Source organism: Cryptotermes secundus, unplaced genomic scaffold (assembly GCF_002891405.2).
Source record: "Cryptotermes secundus unplaced genomic scaffold, Csec_1.0 scaffold3026, whole genome shotgun sequence".
Classification (NCBI taxonomy): Eukaryota; Metazoa; Arthropoda; class Insecta; order Blattodea; family Kalotermitidae; genus Cryptotermes; species Cryptotermes secundus.
Window position 1 is genome coordinate 74,886 of NW_019726318.1, and position 24,020 is coordinate 98,905.

The following is a 24,020-nucleotide window of genomic DNA, read 5'->3' on the forward strand; positions in this document are numbered from 1 at the left end:
AGAATATATAAGGGGTAGGCCTTCTCAGCCCTTGCACCGCGACCTTAGGTCTATTGTGCTTCCCCTTTTTTTAATTATTCCCTCAGCAACCCCACGCTTCGGATGAAGCACAGGATTTTGGATGTGGGGGCATCAAAATAGTCAGTTGGTTCCATAAAAAACTGACCCAAGTGACGTAGTCTTAAATAAGCTAAAGCCTCACATTCACACAGGACGTGTATGGCTGTTTCATTTTCTATCTGACACCTCTCACAAGTAGGACTGTCACTTAGAACCAGTTTGAACAGGTGTCCTTTGAGGTGACAGTGTCCTGTAAGTAGTCCTACAACCCATCGTAGCTGGTTCCTGTTGAGCTTCAACATTTCCTTTGCTCTTTTAGCGGAAGGTCCTCGTATGAGTCTCTTTGTTTGCCTGAGTCAAGTTAAGGATTCCCAGTATTTCTTATGTTTCATGTTAGTCCAGTCCATGATTGCCTGTTTGGCAATTCATAGAGAGGTGCCACAGGCTGGTTCAGGTTCTATGAACGGATGTTCAGTTCCAATTTTAGCTAATTGGTCTGCTGCTTCATTTCCAACAATACCCTCATGCCCCGGCACCCATATTAGTTGTACCCTGTTATGTTTGGCCAGTTCCATGAGGGTTTGGTGGCAATCCCAGACCAATTTTGAATTGATCTGGTGTCTGTCAAGCGCTTTAAGTGCAGCTTGGCTGTCAGATAGAATGTAGATGTTCCTATTTCTATAGTTCCTATCTAAATTCTCCATAATACAAGCTTTAATGGCATATACTTCTGCCAGGAATATTGTCGTGTACTGCCCAAGGCTGAAACTAAGTTTCCGCCTCGTGCCATGGCAGTACACACCAGCTCCGGTGCCCTTATTTTTCTTGGAACCATCTGTATACCATATCAGTCCCCCTTTTCTATTGGGTCGAAACCCGTCCTTCTATTCACTCCTGTCAGGAAATCTGACCGTGAAGGATTTTTCATATACATGTCTCAGTATCATTTTGTCAGACCCCATTTGTAATATGGGTTCTTTTTTCATGTCCTGAGTCATGTATGCATAAAACCATCAGATCTAGGTTTCCATTGTCCACTGCACTGGAGACGGTAAGTTCCTGTCCTGGTCTCTACATCCAAGGAGTATCTCTAGTGCAGCTGTTGGAGATGTTCGAAATTCTCCTGTGATACCTAAGCAAGCCAATCTTTGCAATTTGCTAAGTTCTGTCCTGCTTGTCTTAAATTTAACTCTGGGCCACCGAACTGTGGCACCATAAGTAATTATGGGTCTTACAACTGCAGTGTATATCCAATGTATAACATGTGGCTGCAGTCCCCAAGTTTCACCAAACATGCTTCTGCATGTCCAGAAAGCCTTATAGGCCTTGTTAATGACCTTGTCCAGCTGTTTTCTCCATGTCAGTCCCTTGTCTAATTCTAGACCAAGGTACTTGACATCGCTGGAGAGCTGGATCATCTTATTGAAGAGGGTCGGTTCCTTAAGGCCCTTTATATTTCTCTTCCTGGTAAATGGTATAATTATCATCTTATTAGGATTGATGGAAAGACTTGTTCCTTCGCACCATTGTTGGACTGTATACAGAGCTGTTTGAAGATGCTCTGATACTGTCAAAAGGAATTTTCCGTTTATGAGGATTGCTATATCATCAGCACATCCTACTGTATAATACCCATCATCATTAAGTCCCCATAGGAGATCGTCTATGACCAGGTCCCAGAGCAGAGGCGAGAGTACGCCCCCCTGCGGATAACCCCTAGACGTGGACACCCCCAGGGTTTCTCCTGATAATGTAACAGCTATGGTTCTGCCTTCCAGCATAGCACTGATCCACCTGCATATTGCAGGCTCTATGCCATGCTTTCCAGCGGCCTGTTTGATTATATCAATTAAGGTTCTATCGAACGCTCCCTCTATATCAAGGAATGCTCCTAAGGCAATATCCTTGTGTTCAGTCGCACTTTCTATGCGTGTTACCACATTGTGTAGTGCACTTTCGGTAGATTTACATGTTTGGTAGGCATGTTGGTTTTGGTGTCGAGGATATGTCCTCAATACCCTGTCCCTGATATGCCTATCCACTAGTTTCTCTATCGTTTTCAAAAGGAAAGACAACAGGCTGATAGGACGATAAGCCTTAGCCTCGGTATAATCAAGTTTCCCAGGCTTTGGAATAAACGTCACCTTAACTTGCCTCCAGGCTGTGGGGATGAAATGATATGCCAAGCAGGCTCTATATATGTGACATAGGTGTGGAACTAAGAGTTCTGTCCCATGTTGCAAAATTGCTGGTACAATTCCATCCGTTCCCACTGATTTAAATGGTCTAAAAGTGTTCGGTGCCCATCTTATTCTTGATTGATTAATTATGACTTTGGCCAGGTTCCAGTCTACCCTGTTCATCTTGCTTTGGCAAGTGTCCAGGTTCTGCTGACCCTGTCCATCGTCCAATTTTGTCAATCAATTTTGAACCAGGAAAGTGAATCATGAATAATTCGTTCAGTGTCTCCCTTCCTGTTTGAGTGTACTGTCCGTTAGGCAGCTTAATCACGCTGACCTTATTGGTCGCCTGTTTTGCCATGATCCTCATGAGTCTGGCACTGCCTGGTAAATCACTGATCTCCTGGCAGTGCCGCCTCCATGAGAATCACTTGGCTTTCCTTATTTCTTTGTTGTAACGGGTCAGGGCTTTCTTATAGGTGTCCCACTGCCCAGTTCTTTTAACTGTATTAAACAGCTTCCTTATTTTGGTTCTAAGCCCACTCAGCTCTTTACTCCACCAAGGCGTTCTCATTGGTCTACGAGCGGTCTTAGCCGGACAATTCTGATTAAAGGACGAGATAATAGCCCGTTGTAACTGGTCAGTGGACTGATCCGCATCGTTCATTGTGCATATATTACGCTAGATGGCCTCTAGATTTACCTTTAGGTCGTCTTTGTAAGACTCCCAATTTTTTCTCTTAGGATTCCTATAAGTAGTTTGATCTACTGTGATGTTACTTATTTTAAAGCATATATGTCTGTGATCCGATAGAGACGGCTCATCAGATACATGCCAGTTACTTACCAGGTTCCCTCTATTATTTGTCCCTAGTGTCAAATCAATAACCTCCTTCCTATTGCAAACCACAAAGGTAGGTTCGTTACCATGGTTTAGAATATTCAGGTTCGAACTCACCAGAAATTCCATAAGGCTCTCTCCCCTTGGGTTAGTGCTGGTGCTCCCCACAAGATGTGGTGCACGTTGGCATCACACCCAATGATGAGTTGCTTTTTCCTGCTAAAGCAGTAGTCGATATCCCTCATTTGCTTAGTTGGTGGTGGTTCATCCGATTCGTATGGAAGGTAGATTGAAGCAACTATCAGCTGCTTGCTGCCTTCTCGATACAGGTATGTTATCCTTACCGCTGTTGTGTCCCTAGAACAGAGCTCCAGCAAAGGCAAGTCATTAACATGATTCCTGATATAAACACAAGATCTTGCATTATTACTGGGTATAACAGAGTAAACTGTTCCCCCTGTATTATTTAAGCCCCTTATTCGACTCCTGTATGTTCCTCCTCTTTCTCGGACTGGGTTCCATGTGAAGAGGTCCCCTGATCAATTTTACTTCGGTCATCCGGGGGTCTGAGTACTTCATCCCCTTCCTCCTCAGAGACTGAGTTAGAAGATACAATGTCTGTCACGGGTTCTGCCCAGCGCCGAACTTCAGGATCGTCCAGCACCTTAACAGTCCCCTGTGAGAGTCCTGCAAATATTTTATAACCGGTCCTCTGTATAATAGTATAGGAGTCCCGGTCTATGAATAGGATAAGCCTTTGGCCTTTCGACTCAGATTGCTTGTCTAATACCCTCCAGTTCTCTGTATGAAGCCCCAGATTAAGGTCTGCAATCCATTTCAGCAGCTCTTCCTGGTTTGGGGCAGTTTTGTCCCTAGTCCGGAGAGCTACTTTAACAGGCTTAGGCAGGTTCCTGGCATCAGTACGCTTCAGCCTGGTCCCTGATTTGAGCCTGTGGTTGTCAATGGCCCTGATGAGCCATTGACCAGACTGTTGGTCGGCACATCTATAGAAAAGTGCACCTCCCAGCAGTCTGTAGGATTTCAGATGTGGTAGTTCTTCCTTTGGAGTCCCAACGTAACACCTCGCCCAATGCTTCCAGAATGGAATTTTGGTCGTTTTCGGTAAGCTTATCCTCAGTGTAAGTCTCCCTGAAGATAGCTACCTTTACATTGGTCAGAGCCTCCTTTACAGTCCCTGGGCTTTTTCACAGTTATAGCTTTTTTGTAGGAGTGCTGCCCTCCGATCTTGGCCTCTTAAAGGTGCCGATGGAGGTTTCTCCCTGCTTTTACGAGCTTGCATTCCCTGGTTGCTGACTGCTTCCAGTTCCTGCTTTGCCTGTCTCAGCTTTTGCCTGTTGTAACTTCCGTCTAGCGGCCCCAGACAAAAGTTTCTTCGCCAGACGGGGTCCACCTATTCCAGAGCCTAGGTGTCCCAGTCTTTCCCTTGCTACAGGTATGTTGGAAGTACTGGCTCCCTGCAGTGGTGTGTCAGTACTACCGACTCCCAAGAGAGCAGTTTTTGGTTTTGCCTCTGGCAAGTTTTGAATCACTGGTTCATCCTTGCCTTTGGCTGAAATTTCAACAGCAGGTTCGCCGGTTGCAACTGGGCCCCTTAATGGTTCACCAGAGCTTCNTCCTGTATGTTCCTCCTCTTTCTCGGACTGGGTTCCATGTGAAGAGGTCCCCTGATCAATTTTACTTCGGTCATCCGGGGGTCTGAGTACTTCATCCCCTTCCTCCTCAGAGACTGAGTTAGAAGATACAATGTCTGTCACGGGTTCTGCCCAGCGCCGAACTTCAGGATCGTCCAGCACCTTAACAGTCCCCTGTGAGAGTCCTGCAAATATTTTATAACCGGTCCTCTGTATAATAGTATAGGAGTCCCGGTCTATGAATAGGATAAGCCTTTGGCCTTTCGACTCAGATTGCTTGTCTAATACCCTCCAGTTCTCTGTATGAAGCCCCAGATTAAGGTCTGCAATCCATTTCAGCAGCTCTTCCTGGTTTGGGGCAGTTTTGTCCCTAGTCCGGAGAGCTACTTTAACAGGCTTAGGCAGGTTCCTGGCATCAGTACGCTTCAGCCTGGTCCCTGATTTGAGCCTGTGGTTGTCAATGGCCCTGATGAGCCATTGACCAGACTGTTGGTCGGCACATCTATAGAAAAGTGCACCTCCCAGCAGTCTGTAGGATTTCAGATGTGGTAGTTCTTCCTTTGGAGTCCCAACGTAACACCTCGCCCAATGCTTCCAGAATGGAATTTTGGTCGTTTTCGGTAAGCTTATCCTCAGTGTAAGTCTCCCTGAAGATAGCTACCTTTACATTGGTCAGAGCCTCCTTTACAGTCCCTGGGCTTTTTCACAGTTATAGCTTTTTTGTAGGAGTGCTGCCCTCCGATCTTGGCCTCTTAAAGGTGCCGATGGAGGTTTCTCCCTGCTTTTACGAGCTTGCATTCCCTGGTTGCTGACTGCTTCCAGTTCCTGCTTTGCCTGTCTCAGCTTTTGCCTGTTGTAACTTCCGTCTAGCGGCCCCAGACAAAAGTTTCTTCGCCAGACGGGGTCCACCTATTCCAGAGCCTAGGTGTCCCAGTCTTTCCCTTGCTACAGGTATGTTGGAAGTACTGGCTCCCTGCAGTGGTGTGTCAGTACTACCGACTCCCAAGAGAGCAGTTTTTGGTTTTGCCTCTGGCAAGTTTTGAATCACTGGTTCATCCTTGCCTTTGGCTGAAATTTCAACAGCAGGTTCGCCGGTTGCAACTGGGCCCCTTAATGGTTCACCAGAGCTTCCAGCTCCCTGCTGAAGCATTTCTCGTAGGGATCCCCTTAAAGGGGGGTCCCTCTTCAGTTTAGGGTCCTTACAACCGGTTTTCATGTTAGGTCCCTTTTTCATTTTGGTCCCATGAGTAATGGGGATTTAAAAGTTCACCACCCGCATAGCCCCATACGGGTGGAAGGCATAAATACAACTGGGTGCTGCCTGGGGCCCCGAGGGATCGGTCGTGACACTGGCCAATAACCACCCCAGTGCCATGCAGCCCTCGGCACGATGCCTCACATCTTGGCTTAGGAGGTTGGTCCTTCATAAGTATAACCCTCACAAGTGTCCAGGACCAAGAGTGCATGTTCGGGGGAGAGGGGTATCCCAGATGATAAATGGGAATGCGATACTAATTGTCATGAGGTTGCGACCAGGGCATCCTACACGAGATTATCGCCCCTGGAGGTTGCTTCAGAGCTCCCCCCATTCCCACCCCTCCACATGGGTTTGTCGAAACCATTTTAGAGTGTTGAGCCCTAAGGCTTGCGGCACCTTATCGGTACTCTAGGGAGACAACTCAAATAGCCGTAGCTACCCCCATAGGAGTGCTCTCCCGCATTCTTCCCGGGTACACCGTAATGAAGCCCAAGAGTCATTATGCCACCGCGTGGGAGGCTCTGGTCAAATAGCCATTGCCCTTTATGGAAACTCGGCCGCCAGCTCCAGAGGCTCATGCTAATGCAGACCCCCAAGACTGTCGTTGCCCAGCAGGACCACGAGGAGGTGTTCCAAAGCTGTGTCTCAACGCATCCCTGGTCTATGATACGTTCCCACCAAAGACACAGCCACCCTGCCCTGAAAAGACTTAGAGGGTACTGTAGTGATTTGTAAAGTGTGGAGATCAGCGATGGCGTTATAATTAATTGTAGTCACGAGTTGTGTGTAAAAGTGGTCAATAAATCCAACCCCTAATCCAAACTCCGTCTATAGTCACTCCCTCCCGTGACAATATAAAAATTCAACCTTGCTAACATCTCTCTTTGTAAAGGCCTGACACTGGTCTCCAGAGTCGTACATATGGCGCCCCAACTTCTTGAATTATTTTTGGTTTAAAGTCGAAATTTCACTACCGAGTGGATCACGACATTTGCGACGACAAAAACAACGATGGAAAGGTCAAGACCTTCTTTAGATTACAATAATGTAGCATGCAGACCCGTTGATAAGCAACGACCACGAAATTAGCAACGGCACAACAGCCGTTGCTAACTAATGGCTCTGCAAAGAATCGTATTTCCACTGCAACAGTTGCGCTGCAACAGACGAAATGTGCTTTCTATGCGATCCGTGAAGAATTAATATAAGCAGAGTCAGTCGGTTGGTAAGCTAGCGAGTTAGAGAATTGCGGTTCAGCTTTGAGCGTTGTTGCTGTTAGAAGCTGCTAACTGAGGCCGGGGACAATTCAGGAAACCAGAGGAAGTAAAAAGTCAGCCGTTGGAAGCCGATACAAAGCAACGGCAAGTGGAGATTGTAACAGACTGAGGAAAATAATGTGTGTCTTATAGTGAAAGGTAAAGTGTAGTCACGCGCTATATCAAAGGGTTCAATAAATCCAATTATCAATCCAAAACCCATCTACAGCCACATTGTAATCGCGTGACAAAAATATGCATTAAGGACCAAATGGTGTAAATTGCATTAAGACAATAATTATATAAGGACAATATGTTCCCTCTTCTTTTCTTAAGTACAGACCACAACTGGAAATGCCTAATGTGAAAGTCACGGGTCCTAACATCGAATATAAGGAAGATATATAAGGAAGTCATTTGATGTGATGTTTAATCTCATATATTTTTTTATAAAACTGACTTGTCCAATTGTACATAATGTAACAGTTATGGATGTTAAATAAATCAAGCAATCAATCAATGCCAAACTCGTGAATGTTACGGGGACAGGCCGTGGTCGGTGGCAGTAAGCGCGCGCACTAGCGCATGAGCAGTATGTTTCACATGCCCTCTGATCTGCAGGTACGGTAATGAGAATGAGTAAGAAGCGCCAGAGAACCGCGTTATGTAGAATTAGTAACGCAGTCCGAAGCACGGGGCTGCGTGTGCTACCCCTTGGCGCCAAGAGCGGCGCTAACCTCGTAGAACTGAAATGCGATGAGACTTTTGACGTTCCCATGGGCGGGACGGGGGTACATTGTGCTGCTCACTGTGTGTTCTTGTTCTGGTACTAGTCCGTAACATGAAGACACACCCACACGCCACACATTCCTTTACACCTTGCCATTTTGGTTCCAAATTCTGTCCTTACTATCACGCAGAACTGGGGCACGCGGTAGCGTAGTTGGTTGAGGCACTATGCTAAAAGCCTGGAGGTAGCGGATTCGATTCCCGATGGGATCATTGGATGTCTAAGTTGACCTAATCCTTCCAGCCGCACTATGGCCCTGGGGTCGACTCAGCCTCTAACAGAAATGAGTACAGGAATCTCCGTGTGGGTAAAAGGCAGCCGGCCGGCGCGTAAGGCTGACAACCTTACCGCCATCCGTGAGCCGAATGTCTAGAGAATGTGGGAGCCCCGACGTCTCACAACCCTATGGTCCTCCACGGCCAGCTACATCATGCAGAACGAATATGATGTTATTTACATTCCTTCTGTTGCAATAAAGTCATAAAGGGCGCAGCATTTCAGTTATTGTCCCAGAATGCGATTTTGAGTAATTCGGTACAACATACAATCCTGATGCCTCCATCTCCAAACATGAAGATGGAAGCAGCAGACTCCTCCGAAGCCTTCCTTTCTATTTACCAACAACCAAATTAAGATCGCGGTACTCTGGTATGGTAAGTGCCAACATTTTGAACCTGATACCTCCATCTTCTATCCTGAAGATGGAGGCAGTCTCTATAACGTTGGCTCAAAGTTACACATGCCAGAAGACACCGATCTTCACACTCACCGCCATAAGAACCTTATAACCCTTGCAACCACACGTCCTTTGCCGCAGCCTATTCTGTCCTAACACGCAGTGGGAAGTCTGCAGACTGTTCGGAAACAGATTGCGACACACAGAAGCGAGGGAATCCCCGCAGGTGCAGTGCTACACCGCACCGCGCTGACGTTTATGAAAAAAAGACGCGCAAGCCTCACACAAGTGACTGAATTCTCTTTCGCTAACCAAATTGGTACACATAAGAGTTCTGCCTCTCGGATATGGTCCTTTGAAAGTCATCCAACATTTCGGAGGAACATGTCGCCTCCATTTTCAAAATCGAAGAAAGAGCCAAACATAAAGCAAGCAAAACTTTTAAACGAGAGTTGACTTTAAACGGGATACACAGGGTTATATCCCAGAAGATAGAACTCCTCATGACCACCGCTGTGATAATCCGAAAACTAAATAAGCATGCATTATGCATATCTGCTAAAAGAGATTGCATTTATTTAACCATTCATCCCGTGTCGTGTTCCGTAAGGTTGGTATTTCATCAAATATAGGCTATGTGAGATTTGAGATTCTCAAAGCAAATGAATGTTAGGTTTAAAGACCTTTGGATATTCACGCCGTGTAGTCTAGCGTTTCCGGTGTAGAAACCCGAAATTAACGGCCATGGGGATTCGTTGCGCTGAAAACACGACACCCTCTATCCGCTAAAGTTGGCACTAACTTCGCCGACAAGCGACGGTGGCTCGGTCGGTATAGTTCGCTTGCAAACTAAAATCACGGAGTTTGTTTTGTTTGCAGTCTAGAGTTTCGGAGAAACCTGCTGGCTGAATATTCAAGCCATAAGGCACTGAATTTCGATTTTCAATAACGGCTTCATCTCCGTTACCTCAAAGTACACCATAAACACAAGATAATGGAACTGTTTTAATGTCAAAAAAATCGTTTTGAAGTCTTTCGTGGGCAGAAAAGTTGTATAGATAACGGCTACGGACCTAATCACAAAGAAATGCACAAAAGCCCATCTCAATGTACTGGTATTTATTTATTTGTGTATTTATTTAACAATGCTAACATTATATAATTTTATTTTTCCGTCACAACACAACAACTAAGGAGTATCAAGTACAATACCCAGCTATGCCTCACTACATGTTTCGGCCGTTAACGGCCATCATCAGGTGAATACAAATCAACAAACGTATACTATTGAACTGTAGTAAAATTAGATACAATGACAAAATAGTTAATTCTTTTGTGTAAAAATACAACGGTCATTTAAATATAAAATTGAAGGTTATAATATAAAGCAAGATTAAAATTGGTGTTTTATAACATCTAATCAGTCGTATGTTTACTTTATACTTTCCGTGGACAAAATAAAAATATAAGGTGGTATTGGAGGCCCATGACATTGCAAGTTAATTACTAGAGTAGAGGTGCCTCATCATACGAAAGAAAATGTCCGTATTGTATGAGGAGTAATGCTAACATCGATCTATGTGATGTCGAATGACAGGATGACTCTTGGCTAATGAACTGGAAAGGGCGCAGGGGGAAGAGATCTTTGTGTAATCAGAGCTACTACCGTGGCAACTGAGTAAGACGCATGAAACGGCAGTCAGAATAGCCGGTCTCCTGGGCAAGATTAGAACCCGGGACCTCCAAGTTACGAAGCAGGCACTCACTCGCGACCTTCGCTTCATGATGTGTGCACATGGCCCGCTTCTGGTCAGCCTGCTGGCGATGTTCAGACTTTGGGTCCTACGGCCGGAGCGCTAGTTAATTAGCTGACTGGTTCATTGGATATTTAACGATGTAAGTACTACTACCGTCGAATCAGGTGAAAGAATGATTATGCACAGTCGAAAAAATCGTGGAGCTTCTATGTGGGACCATCCACAACTCGAGGCCATGAAGCTGCAGCTTCTCTCCTAACGCCCGGATTTTGTTTACAGTCGCTGTTTTCATATCGTAAAGGGATAAGCTGGCACACTGTCACCGTGCTGGATAGTTCATGTTTACCGTGTCAGCTCGACTACTTGCTTGGTTCAATGGCATTTCATATACTGGCACGAGATGCGATCACATAATGATGCAACGTCTGCCACCTCCAGCCAGTCGATCATAGATGTTAGCCAGTTCCTTCAGGCCTACGCTAACCGTTTTTGCACGCAGGCGCAAATAGAAGAGATATGATATAGAATAGATTTGAGGGCGGGAGGGAATGCATGACATTCCAAGCTATCGCGTTAGCTAAACAATAAATACTGGCATCCTCGCAAAGATCAGACTTACGAACTTCTGTTGCTGTGTGATAGACACGTTCACGTGTAATGAACGAAACGCAATATCAGTAGCCGCTAACCAATTTTACTTGGCTTATATCCCCTCCTCTTATTCCTTGATTCTTTTAATTTTCGCTCAAATTTGCAGTGTTCTTGCATGACGCATATAGTCCATTGCCAAAATGTTCACGATATCCGTCTGTCTTCAGGAGTTAATACTTCTGATGAAAATCATGCATCGCCAGTCCGCTCCCAGGATATCATCAGGAGGGCTGTTTAGGTGCTGGGATCTCTCTCCCTCCATTATTCCGCCCTCACTTCACATTTATCTCAGCAAGCACACGTCAATCAATCATCAAAATTTATGAACCACCTTTACTCCGAGCAGAGGGCGCTGCAAAATATCCCACCCCAAGCTCTCAGCGTCTGCTCTTCACACAACTTCGTGAGAGTCTACTGTCTTCGACGCATGCGCACCTTTGGGAGGAAGACGACTTTAACAAAGAAATTATTTTGAAGAGCATGATTTTGTGAAGTACAATGCCGTTCACTTCGATAGAAGTTCACCGATATTTCAGTCATTTGCCGCTTGTTTCTTGCTGGTTGTATGATTGGCCTATACTTCGACCCTGAAGATGGAAGCAGTACGTTGATCTGAAACGTCAGAGGACTTCTTCCTGATGCATGGCGCTACATCCTAGACGACAGCAGTTTTTTACTTTAAATTGATCAAATGAAATATTGCATTTGTTCATGCTGGTTCGCTCGCGGATTTCTCCGTCTTGTACCCTGAAGATGGAGGCGATACGTTCCTCCGAAACGTCGGTTAACACAATTTCTACACGGTGCGACATCCCAGAAGACGGCTTTCTTCATAGTCACCGCCGAGAAAACCTCAAAACTTACATAAATGAAACATTACTTTACACGAACGACCAAATTGTTATTGTAGTATATTTTCATATGCAGTTACATAAAAATGTATAACTTATGCCAACAGTCATATGAATACTGTGACATATTTGTGCTATGCAGGACACCCCCTCCCCCGCCAGCGGGGACGTAACACCTTCAGAGCGTTGCAGTTGCTACGGTAATAGGCCAGTCAACACCCCGCCCCCTCCTGTGGTAATATGACCATTTATTTATGAAACGTGTTTTACTCGACTGGGTAGCACTTTTACTTCGTATTTTTGGACGATCCCGGGTTCAAAACTTGGCCCCAAAACCGGCTATCGTGGTTGTAGTTTTCCGCAGACCACACACAAATATTCGAGGGTAGTGTCTCAAATTAGATCATGATCACTTCCTTCCACATTCATTCCAATTCATTATTCACTAATCATCCTGCCAATCGACGCTATACGTATGGTCTGAGCAAATAAATGATAGCGTCGTTACACACACCACAGGTCATTACAAAGAAGCATGAGCATGTGTCCCCGTGTGTCCGGAGCAGGGATTGGTGCACTGCATCAGAGCACTCGAAGCGCCGCCGCACAGGCCGCAGCCGCCTAGCCAGAAGATTCTCTGACTGCATACTCTCACTGCTCAAACACATCGCACAAGGAGCCACAAATAGCAATGCCACATCGGCCGCGCAGCGCTCCACCACACATCCGACTTAGTGGGGTGTGAAATCGCTGGCTTCCCACCGCGGCAGCCCGGGTTCGATCCCGGGGTCTGGTCAAGTGGGATTTGTGGTGAGCAAAGTGGCTCTTGGGCAGGTTTTCTCCGAGTACTTCGGTTTCCCCTGCCAATCTTCATTCCACCAAATTCTCCATCATCATAATCACCTGGGGCAGGCTACAATAGGCCAATCAGTGGTCGCCGTGCCGAGTGAATCCAGTAAGGCATGATGTAGGGTTCATTTTACGATATACTCCGGACTTGGCTGTAAGGCGTCGAATGACAAATTGACTGATGCACAGCAGAGGGTTTGGAACAAACTACCTCGAACTGACATAGGCACTAAGTAGGATCTGAGATTGTCACACCGGTGGGTATGAAGAGATTTATGTTCTGAGATACAACGCCATATAGTCCGCTGAAAGTCAACTAAATTTTCGGAGCAATATGTCGCCTCCATCTTCAGGTCGAAGAATAAGCCAAGCAAGAAACCAGCTTGAAAGCAGGTGGCAAGCAGAGGTCCCAGAAGATAAAAGTTTTCATAATCCAGGCACTACTCCAGCATGTGTCTTGAGGGGCTAAGGAAAAATACGATAAACCTGAAGCAGAGTAGGAGAGACGAAGACTAAAGTAAAAAAAAAAAGTAAAGCTATCCCTGTAACAGGCTGTGAAGGCCCATAGAGTTGTGAGAAATTGAGGGTCCCACATTATGTAGACAGTCGGCTCAAAGATGGCGGTAAGGTTGTTAGCCTTACGCACCGGCCGCGCTTTACTCCCCAGGAAAATTATTTATTTAATTCCTGGTACTCATTTCTGTTAAAGGCTGAGTGAACCCCAGGGCCATAGTGCGGCCGGAAGGATGAGGTCAACTGAAAAAATCCGATGACCACATCAGTATTTGAAGCCGCGACCTTCCGACTTATAGCATAGTGCCTTAACCACTACGCTACCAGGAGAGACGCAGAATTCATTTTTTAATGTTAAAGTAGGCGGTATAATGGTTACAATTATGATTTACGGTTGGATGAACCTTGAATTTAATGCGCTGGATGGACAGACGGAGGAACATCACCGAGATATGGCTGTAGCATTCCCTGCCTTGAACTAAATCTGGTTAGAATCGGCCAAGGATTTAAAAAATTACATCATGACGTTCATGGACTCGGACGCCGAAAAGCTATAAAGATTTCCTATCCTCAGTATGTATTTTAGCAGAATGAGAGAACAAGAAACACGTGATGTTCTGTGTAGCTAAGGGCCCTTCGCCGCGGGGCAAATAACAAAATTGCAGACAAAACATTCAACGTTCCAGACCCCCCACCCCCGGGAAGTAGAGAAACACTGATGATGTAAAGCAAGTCACATAATTTGCTCGCAAGCTGAATAATGCGACAATGAACTTGATAAAAGCGAGGTTCAGAGCTAAACCAAATGACTGTTGTTTAAAAACAAGATAAATTTTGTAAGATTTGAGGTTTTCACGACGGTGACGTTTCGGAGGAACGTCGGTTAACACCACATCTGCACGGTACCACATCCCAGAAGACTGCTTTCTTCAAGATAAAATTTTCTTCGACATTTGAAACCGTGGTATTTGTTTTCGTGTCCCCGAATTCTTACTCTGAGGGAAGAAGAGGTTGCTTCTAAGCAAAGAGGACAAGACTAGAACAATATTCACTGAGCTGAATTGAATTAGATTAGATCTCTCCTTCCTAACTTCGAGATGGACAGAAGAGGGTGGATAATACGGAAAATTTTCAAGATACGCAACGGCTTGATCGGTGGAATAAAACAGAAATCACAAGTGAAAGATGCAAATTTGTCCCTGCGCCTAATTAAGCACTACGTCATGAAAATGCATGGGTAGGATGGGGAATAGCTGAGCGAATTATTATTAGGTGACTGATTAGCTTTACGCCCCAGCCGTTCTATCCCATGGCATACATTTGACAGCTTGCGGGTGTGTACGCTGGGAGGAAGAAACAGACTTCTTGGCACAACCGAAATGTTAACCCAGATTCCAATTTCGGCCAGCCTGTAGGATATTTGCTATACCGACCGAGCTATCGCAGTTATAAGACGAAACTAGTCTGAATGTGCTCTCGTAAAGCAGGAGAAGCGCAGAAATATCTGTGCTGCTCCTACAGTAAGGCGAATTTTGTATGTGCAGTAAACGAACGAGCGAGCGAAACTGCAGTACACTTCCATACACGTGTTACATTTCAGTCTGATCACTGAACAGGAATTTGATGTTCCTGGAACTCGCTGGATTTTCTTGGATCTCACAAACGCACGTGCAATAGCCCTACTGCTGTTCTGCAAAATGTCCGTCACCATTCACAGCTTTAATTTCAACAACAGTCTCTATGGAGGCGAAGTGTTTACGCACGTACACTCTGAAGATTTATACCAGGGTGCTTTCGTGGATATAGCATTGATACTAGAAAAGTGAAGATCGCTTTTTTTCATACAGGATGTCTTCTGAGTTTTCTAATTTGAAATTTGAGGTTTTTAATTTGTTATATTGATCAGTCAACGACTTGCTTTAACACTATTACATAGCCAGTCGCCAACACGGCATGAACAGCTCATTTATTCAATAGATAATCTGGCATTCCCAGCCATTATGTTTCTTGGTAACTTTAGGCGGCGTGTTATTACCACTTGCTAAGTCAAAGGCTTTGCCGCTGTGCCACGACATCAGCATTGCAAGAAAATAGATTTATTTCTGTTGGCTAACGAATGTTAATTATTGTCACTTGTATGTGTGACTTGGACGTGGTTTGGATTGACGAATGAATTTACTGATCACTTCTACACACAACTCAGAACTATAAAGTTGAGTCAAATGAAAACTTTAAATTTGTAATAAAAAATCGAAATTTCACGCCATTATCCTGTAAGTTGGTAAGCGTGCGACAAACAGCATGCAGAATGACCTGTAGGTTGCAGCATAGTGCAGTTGCATGAACACTGTCACAGGACCAGTATAAGATGGCTGCCCCATTTGAGACTTGCACCAGGGAAGAACAGCATTCTGTTATTCGGTTTTTGTGTAGTGAAGGTGTGAAACCTATTGAAATTTATCGAAGAAGGAAGTTTCAGTATGGTAATAAAAGCCTGGTAGGTACCAAAAACAAAACCAGTCTCATGCACTATTTGCCCAACAAGCACCACCACTGTTGGGTAATCAAATTTTGGACGTTGTGTGACTCTGTGTCCAACTACTGCCTGGGGTTTACCACATACAGAGGGGCCAGTTCTAAGGAAGACAAAGACAGCATCCAAGAAAAAATGGCTGGGCATACATTATCATGAAAAAAACTGCTTGATACTGGAGGGTATCTCAACAAAGGCTGTCATGTCTGTTCCATTTGTCCACCATCTCCATCAGCTAAGCACCTACATCACTGGAACTGTTAGGAGGAATAGGAAACTTTCATTTCAGCAGTTCAAGAATAATTCTGCAGTTGGACAAAAAATGTGTTGTAGATCTGGTCCCCTTCTCATGTTTTCTGGAAGAATAAATCACAGAAAAATTCCTGTCATTCTTCTCTCCAGCTATGCCGCAGTCCAAGAAGATGAAGCTGAAAAATCATCATGTCCTACAACAAGTTCATGGGCAGCACTGACTCCAGACATGATGCTGTACATTTATTTGAATGAAAGGCAGAGTGTATTATTTCAAAAAGGTGGCTTTCAACAATATAGACAGGATGATGTTGAAAAGCTACATTCCCTACAGAGAAAACTACAGGGGCCTGGAAAATTGAAAACCAGGTACAATTACATTGTGTGGGGGAGCAGTGGTTGGAGCTGAAGGACAATGCTGGAGCAGATGATCCTCAAGGATCATGAGGAGTCAGAAAACTCCCTGAAAAGAAAGAGTCCCAACACATTGCCTGCAGCACAAAGGAGAGGAAGCGGAAAGCCAGAACAGTATGCACCAGAGGCAACATGGGGCTGCATGGAGAATGTTTCCCTAAACACAGGTGGTAACTGCAAAAGGTTTACACTGTTTTACATAATGTAATATTGTTCCAGATCTGAGAGCTCTTCAGCATAAAACTTATATAAAAATTTATAGAAGAATGTTCTTTCTTACAGGCCTGGTGACAAGAAAAGACAACCAAAAAGACTAATTTATTTCTCCTATATTATGTAAATTTAAAATTTCTATATTTAATTATTTCAGTTTCTGTTTTTTTTTAATTATTTATGGTGTTAGCACTTGTAGGCTATTTTAGTTTAAATCTGCTGCTTGTAGTGAATAAGTGTGATTTTTTTATACATCTTTGAACAAAATTCTATTTTTGGTGAATTTTTGAAGTGAGACTTGTAAATTGAGCCAAATTCGCCCAAGTGTTTTAGACCAGGTACTTGGAAAATAGGCTGAGTGCAAAAGGGTCAAACTTATGACAAAACTAATCAGTCTGCTAACACCAAGCAGCTGTAAAGAAATTGCATGCCACACTGTACCCCATAAAGCTTCATTATCTTTATGAAATTCAGTGACGTACAGACATTATCCAGAAAAACGTAACATTTCAGTTAACGTGCAGCCATGTATAAATGTGGCATTGTCCATCATTCTAGCTAATTATTCTGTGTCCACTAATCCCCCTACACTTGCCTCTCTCCTACCGTTATCCCTTTTCCTGGGGCTCACCACTGATCCTCAAACTCAGTGCCTGGGGATATCTTGCATTGGGAGGTCACTCTGGAAATTCTGTCTGGCTGCCTTATAGAGCTTCCTGAACTGTCACTGCATCTGGGGCAAAGCAACCTGTCTGCCAAGTGCCTACTGTGGCGAGTCCTTGGTTTCTGACAAGCTGAGGTTCTTCACCTTTGGGATGATATGCAGACATGTTCACTGAACTATATTTACTAGTTTACTTTTTGATTACTATGTTCTGGATCTGGTTAGTTACTTACTCAGTACATGTTTACTTGCCATGGTACTGATTCAGCTCAAAGATTAGTGATAACTGAATTATATACCTTGTTTAATTAAATGCACTTTTTAATTTATTACTTGCCAAAGTCTTCCACCTGTCATATAATGTCTGTGACCGATCTAGGTGTCCTCTGCCTATTTCATCAGGTTGTTTTGGAGCATCCCAAGGGAGAAGGAAGGGATGGTGCAAGCTGACCCAAATTAATGTTACTTTATTTAAGGTATTGTGACATGTTGAGCTATGGATAACCCCTACCTCCCCTACCTACCCTACGTGGCGGTAACATAGCGCGCGCGTTACTATGGTAATAGGCGAGTCCCCGCCCCGCCACTCCCCTCCGCGGTGACATCACCAAGGGATATCGCAGTTGCTAGCCAGCAGTCAACAACTCCGGACAGCATTGCTAGGATATACGCAAACACGGTGATGCGTCACCGCTTCCTACTGTGGCGTGGCAACAGGCACCACTGCGGCTATATAAGTGAACTGCACAGCAGCTACGAGTGAGTTGTAACGTAGCAGTCGCACAGTTGTAACGTGGCCATCACCCAGCTCAGTTCCGAGCTAGTTCAAGCAAGCCTACGAGCGAGTGTGTTATCAACGAGTTCTCAGTTCGCAAGTTACGAGCTACAGACGCGTGTGCGAGAATCAGTGATAGTTCGTGATAACCAGTTATATTTGGAGTGTGTAATTCAGTGAGACTTGTATAGCTCCCGCGCTATTAATATGTGAAAACTCTGGAAGATAGTGTTAAGAGATTTTGTTGTAGGGTTTGTAAAGTGTGGAAACCCGTAACATTGTGATAATTAATTGTAGCCGATATTTGTAGATTGTTCAATAAACCAATTAATGACCTCTACGGCGTATTCAGTAACGAAACACGTTACATTGGTGTCAGAAGTGGGATTTGGACTTACACACGCCACAAACAATTTGTTGTGAATTAAGTATCTTACTGCTACACAATGGAGATGCAGCAGGTGATGGAAATGCTGGCCAGAATGGACGCCAGCATGAAACCCATCAAGAAGAGATGAGGGTAAACCAAGCAAAAGCAGATTCCGACCGATTGCGGATGGAAGACAGAATGGAAGCCAACCGAAAAAAAGATAGAGAAGATTTCCTGGCGAAGTTAGAATTCAATTAAGAAAAAGCAAATATCATGCTGGCAAAATTATACGCCGATAGGAAAACTGATAAAGACGATATGCTGAAAGAGATGAAGGCCATGCAAGAAAATAGGAAGACAGACAAAGAAGATTTAATATCCAAATTAGACGCCAATCAAGAAAACGGCCAACAACCAAAATGGCAGGACATCGCGGATCGGAGTCCCACATACAAAAGCTACTGGGCCCAGTGGAAATCGATCGCTGTGAGAAACGGCATACTAGAGCGTGACTGGGAATCCGCCACCGGAAGACGTCAAGTAGCCCAGATAATTATTCCTCGGAGCAGGGTGAAGGACGTTCTGAGCGAACTGCACGGTGGACCGTCAGGAGGTCACTTCGGTGTCAACAAAACTCTGAATAAGGTTCGACAGAGATTCTACTGGCTCCAAGCAAGAACCGATGTGGAGAAATGGTGTCGACAGTGTGACACATGTGCAGCCAGTCGGGGACCGCGGACCAGGAATCGTGGGCAAATGCACCAGTATAATGTCGGTGCTCCATTCGAGAGAGTAGCCATTGATATCGCAGGGCCCTTCCCATGAAGCGACCAAGGAAACCGATACTTACTGATCGCTATGGACTACTTCACCAAGTGGCCGGAAGTGTACGCCATCCCAAATCAGGAGGCTTCAACAATAGCGGAAGTTCTGGTTGCCAACTTCTTCTGCCGCTTCGGCATACCTCGAGAGTTGCACAGTGACCAAGGCCGTAACTTCGAGTCTCACCTCCTGAAAGAAGTTTTGCAACGCCTGGGAGTGAGCAAGACGCGCACCACACCCCTGCACCCACAGTCGGATGGCATGGTGGAACGCTACGTCAAGACCATCGAGGAGCACTTGCGGAAGGTCGTCGCATCGCACCAAAGGGACTGGGATGAGAGGTTACCCCTCTTTCTCCTAGGTTACAGGGCATCCACTCACGACACAACGGGCCTGACCCCTGCTGGCCTAGTGTTCGGACGAGAACTACGACTAGCTTGTGACCTGCTCTTTGGAGTACCCCCAGACAAAGAGATAAACTGGCCAACTCCGCAGGTTACGACGAAGGCGACAGAATCTGGCTCTATCGCCCAACCCGCAGAAAGGGGAAATCGCCGAAACTACAAGCATCATGGGAAGGTCCTTACAAAGTAGTGACCTGGATAAATGATGTGGTTTACCGAATCCAGAAGACCCCTAGGTCGAGGATGCTGGTTGTACACTTCGACCGGCTCGCGCCTTATCATGGAACTGCTCAAGACGAGCAACCATAAAAAGGGGGAAAATGTGGCGGTTGGAGAGCAGAGCAATGGGGAGAAGAGAAACAGTAGAAGGACACAAAGAAGATGTGGCGGTTGGAGAGCAGAGCAGCGGGGAGAAGAAAAACAGTAGAAGGACACAAAAAAGATGCTGCAAGAACAGCCTTCGAAGCAAAGGAACGGGGATGCACCGTTAGGCTATTCAGGATGAACAGCCTTAAGGAGGGAGCAGTGTGACATGTTGAGCTATGGATAACCCCTACCTCCCCAGCGGTACATGGCAGTAAAGTAGCGCTCGCGTTACTATGGTAATAGGCGAGTCCCTGCCCCGCCACACCCCTCTGCGGTGACGTCACCAAGGGATATCGCAGTTGCTAGGCAGCAGTCAACAACTCCGGACAGCGTTGCTAGGATATACGCAAACATGGTGACGCGTCACCGCTTCCTACTGTGGCGTGGCAACAGGCACCACTGCGGCTATATAAGGGAACTGCACAGCAGCTACGAGTGAGTTGTAACGTAGCAGTCGCACAGTTGTAACGTGGCCATCACCCAGCTCAGTTCCGAGCTAGTTCGAGCAAGCCTATGAGCGAGTGTGTTATCAACGAGTTCTCAGTTCGCAAGTTACGAGCTACAGACGCGTGTGCGAGAATCAGTGATAGTTCGTGATAACCAGTTATATTTGGAGTGTGTAATTCAGCGAGGCTTGTATAGCTCCCGCGCTATTAATAGGTGAAGACTCTGGAAGATAGTGTTAAGAGATTTTGTTGTAGGGTTTGTAAAGTGCGGAAACCCATAACATTGTGATAATTAATTGTAGCCGATATTTGTAGATTGTTCAATAAACCAATTAACGATCTCTACGGCGTATTCAGTAACGAAACACGTTATAGTATTTTATCATTTAGTATCAATTTTTGCAATCCTAGATGCACTGTTAGAATTTTAAATGTTCGTCCATTTAATGGTATTTTGTCAGTTCAGTTTCAAAACCATCAACGGATATAAATTTCACTCTATCTGTACAAACAAAAAAATTAATAAATAAAACAAACAAAATTAAAAAACTATAACCTATATACGAGAGTAATTCCAAAAGTAAGGTCTCGTATGTTTGAAAATATAAAATAAACATTTATTTTCAATTTTGGATACATCAGTTGAATCTTGAACATGTACTCATTTCTCTACATAATCGCCATTTCAGTCGATGCATTTTTGTAGGCACAGTGGCAGTTTTTGTATGCCCATGTCATACCAGTTCACCTCCATGCTGTTCAGGAAACTTCGAACCTCAGCGTTCACCTCATCGTCGTTGTTGAAGCGCTTTCCAGACAAATGTTCTTTCAACTTTGGAAAGAGATGGTAGTCACTGGGCGCCAAGTCCAGACTATAGGGTGGATGGGTGATGATGTTCCATCCAAACTCTTGCAGTTGAGCGACAGTTTGTCGGGCAGCATGGGGGCGAGTGTTATCGTGGAGAATGCTTACGCCCTTGCTCAACATCCCTCTTCTCCGGTTCTGAATCGCCCGCCTGAGTTTTCTCAGTGTCTCACAATATCTCTCAGCGTTTATTGTGGTCCCAGTTACCATAAAGTCAACCAACAATACCCCGTTTCGATCCCAAAACACAGTTGCCATGACTTTACCGGCAGACTGTGTTTGCTTGAATTTTCGAGGCTTAGGCGAAGAGGAATGCCGCCACTGACGTGATTGTTGTTTTGTCTCAGGTGTGAAGTGGTACGCCCAGGTTTCGTCGCCTGTGACAATTGAATTCAAGAAGTTGTCCTTTTCGTCAGCATAGCGGCGAAGAAATTCACGGGAAGAGTCAACTCTCTGCCGTTTGTGGTCTTCCGTGAGCATTCGCGGGACCCATCTTGCGCACACCTTCCGATAATTCAACTTCTCTGTCAAAACCCGATAAATGGTGGTTCGGGAAACCTCGGGAACCGAAATGCAGAGATCATCGAGTGTGATGCGCCTATCCTGATGCATGACTCGCTCAATCTTCGCAACTGTCTCATCAGAAATTGACGGTCTCCCAGTTCTTTTTTCATCGTGTATTGCAGTACGACCAGATTCAAACTCCCTACACCACTTGCGGACGTTCTTTATGTCCATGCACGACTCGCCATACACTTCCACCAATTGACGATGAATTTCATTGGTTTAGTCCCTTTTGCGTTCAAAAACCGAATAACTGCGCGAATCTCACACTTTGCGGTTTTAGTAATCGGGAGCTCCATTTCTAACGGCAACCGTGCCAAGAGTGAGTGTCCTATCTACGTGCGCGCATGCTTGGCGGTATTGGGGGGAGTGGGGGAAGCAACGAATGCAACAGGGTTGCCAACAGCCGCACAAAAAATTACCCAGCGCTTTGGAGACCTTACTTTTGGAATCAGCTACATATTTTTCACACTTTTCCTTTAGTATTTCCACTTCAGCCTGTGATGTCTTCACCCTTTCTTGGAGACCATGTATCACAGCATCTTGGTCAGTAATCTATGGAGAAAAAAGCACCATATTATAAATTATTAATAATAACTCCATGGAGCTGAGTCCTTCTTGAGAAGGTTTATTACCATGTTCACAAGGGCCTTCCACTGGGTCTTATCCTGAGCAAGATCAAGCCACTCCATATCACCCCATCCTATATCTCTAAGATCCATTTTAATATTGTCCTCCCACCTACATATAGGTTTTCCTAGTGGTCTCCTTCCTACTGGCTTTCCCACCAAAATCCTGCATGCTTTCAGCTTCCTCCCCATGAGTGCTACATGCTCTGCCGATTTCATCCTCCTTGACTTGATCATTCCAATTATACTTTTCAAAGAGTACAAGTTATGAAGCTCCTCATTATGTAGTTTTCTACAACCTCCTGTCACTTCATTCTCAAATACCCTAAGTCTATGTTCCTCCCTTATGTCAGAGACCAACTCTCACACCCATACAGAATCACACGTAAAATTATAGTTTTGTATATTCAAAATTTAAGTTTTAGGCAGTAGTTGAGAAGACAAAAGTACTGGACTGACTGTTAGCAAGAATTATCAAAATCCGATCTCCTCTTAATTTCCTCCTGAATCTAATTTTGTTTTGCTACTGTTGTTCCAAAATATTCGAACTGTGCCACATTTTCAAAGGATCTATTAACTACCTTTATGTTATGATTTTGCCCCACATTATAAATTATTAACAATTCAACTATTAAGTTCAGTGACTCGTAAAGCTGTGGTACATTTTAACGCAAGTAACACAATAAGAGCTAAAGGATCCCGACGATGGAGAATAGATATTAAAACTAAAATTCTGGACTGTATCCATCGTCCCAGTCAGTTGAACCACGACGTTTCGGAAGCTGGATCTGCTACCGTCCTCAGGTAAGTAAAATGGAGGTAAAAAAGGGAAAAAATGGGAGAAAAAAATTAAAAGGTAAGGAGGGTTCTTATGTGTCCTATACAGTTGGGTCCCTTAGATCAAGCTAATCTCAATCACTGGACCTCAATCCGGGAAGTCCACATCCTTCATAAAGAACTCCTACCATTTTGTGCAATTACTGAACTCCATCACTCCCCAGGCTACTGATATTTTGGTCAGCTTTGATGTCATCAACATGTTTACCAACATCCCGGTGGACGAGGCCTTAGTTGTCATTGGTGATGAGCTTCAGAAAGATGACACACTGGCGTCACGTTCTTGCCTGCAATGGGATGCGATTATGGAGTTGTTGGAGGTATGTCTTAAAACCACCTACTTTCAAGTTGATAATAAGTTTTTCCAACAGAAGGATGGCATGGCCATGGGCAACTCCCTATCTCCCATTGTTTGTGACCTGTATATGGTCCATTTTGAAAAACTAGCTTTGGACTCAGCCTTATTTAAGCCTTCCTGCTGGTTCCGATATGTTGACGACACGTTCGTGATCTGGCCCCACGGTCCCAATAC

General features: G+C 44.8%; 1 long non-coding RNA gene across 2 annotated transcripts in view; it reads right to left on the reverse strand.

The window, feature by feature from the left end:
- Window positions 1-22,131: 22,131 nt before the first annotated feature.
- Window positions 22,132-24,020, reverse strand: part of LOC111864213 — a 29,763-nt gene continuing 27,874 nt past the window's right edge. For both annotated transcript variants that reach the window (XR_004512999.1, XR_002842754.2), the window contains one exon: window positions 22,132-22,577. This is a non-coding gene — a long non-coding RNA (uncharacterized LOC111864213). The remainder of the gene's footprint in view (window positions 22,578-24,020) is intronic.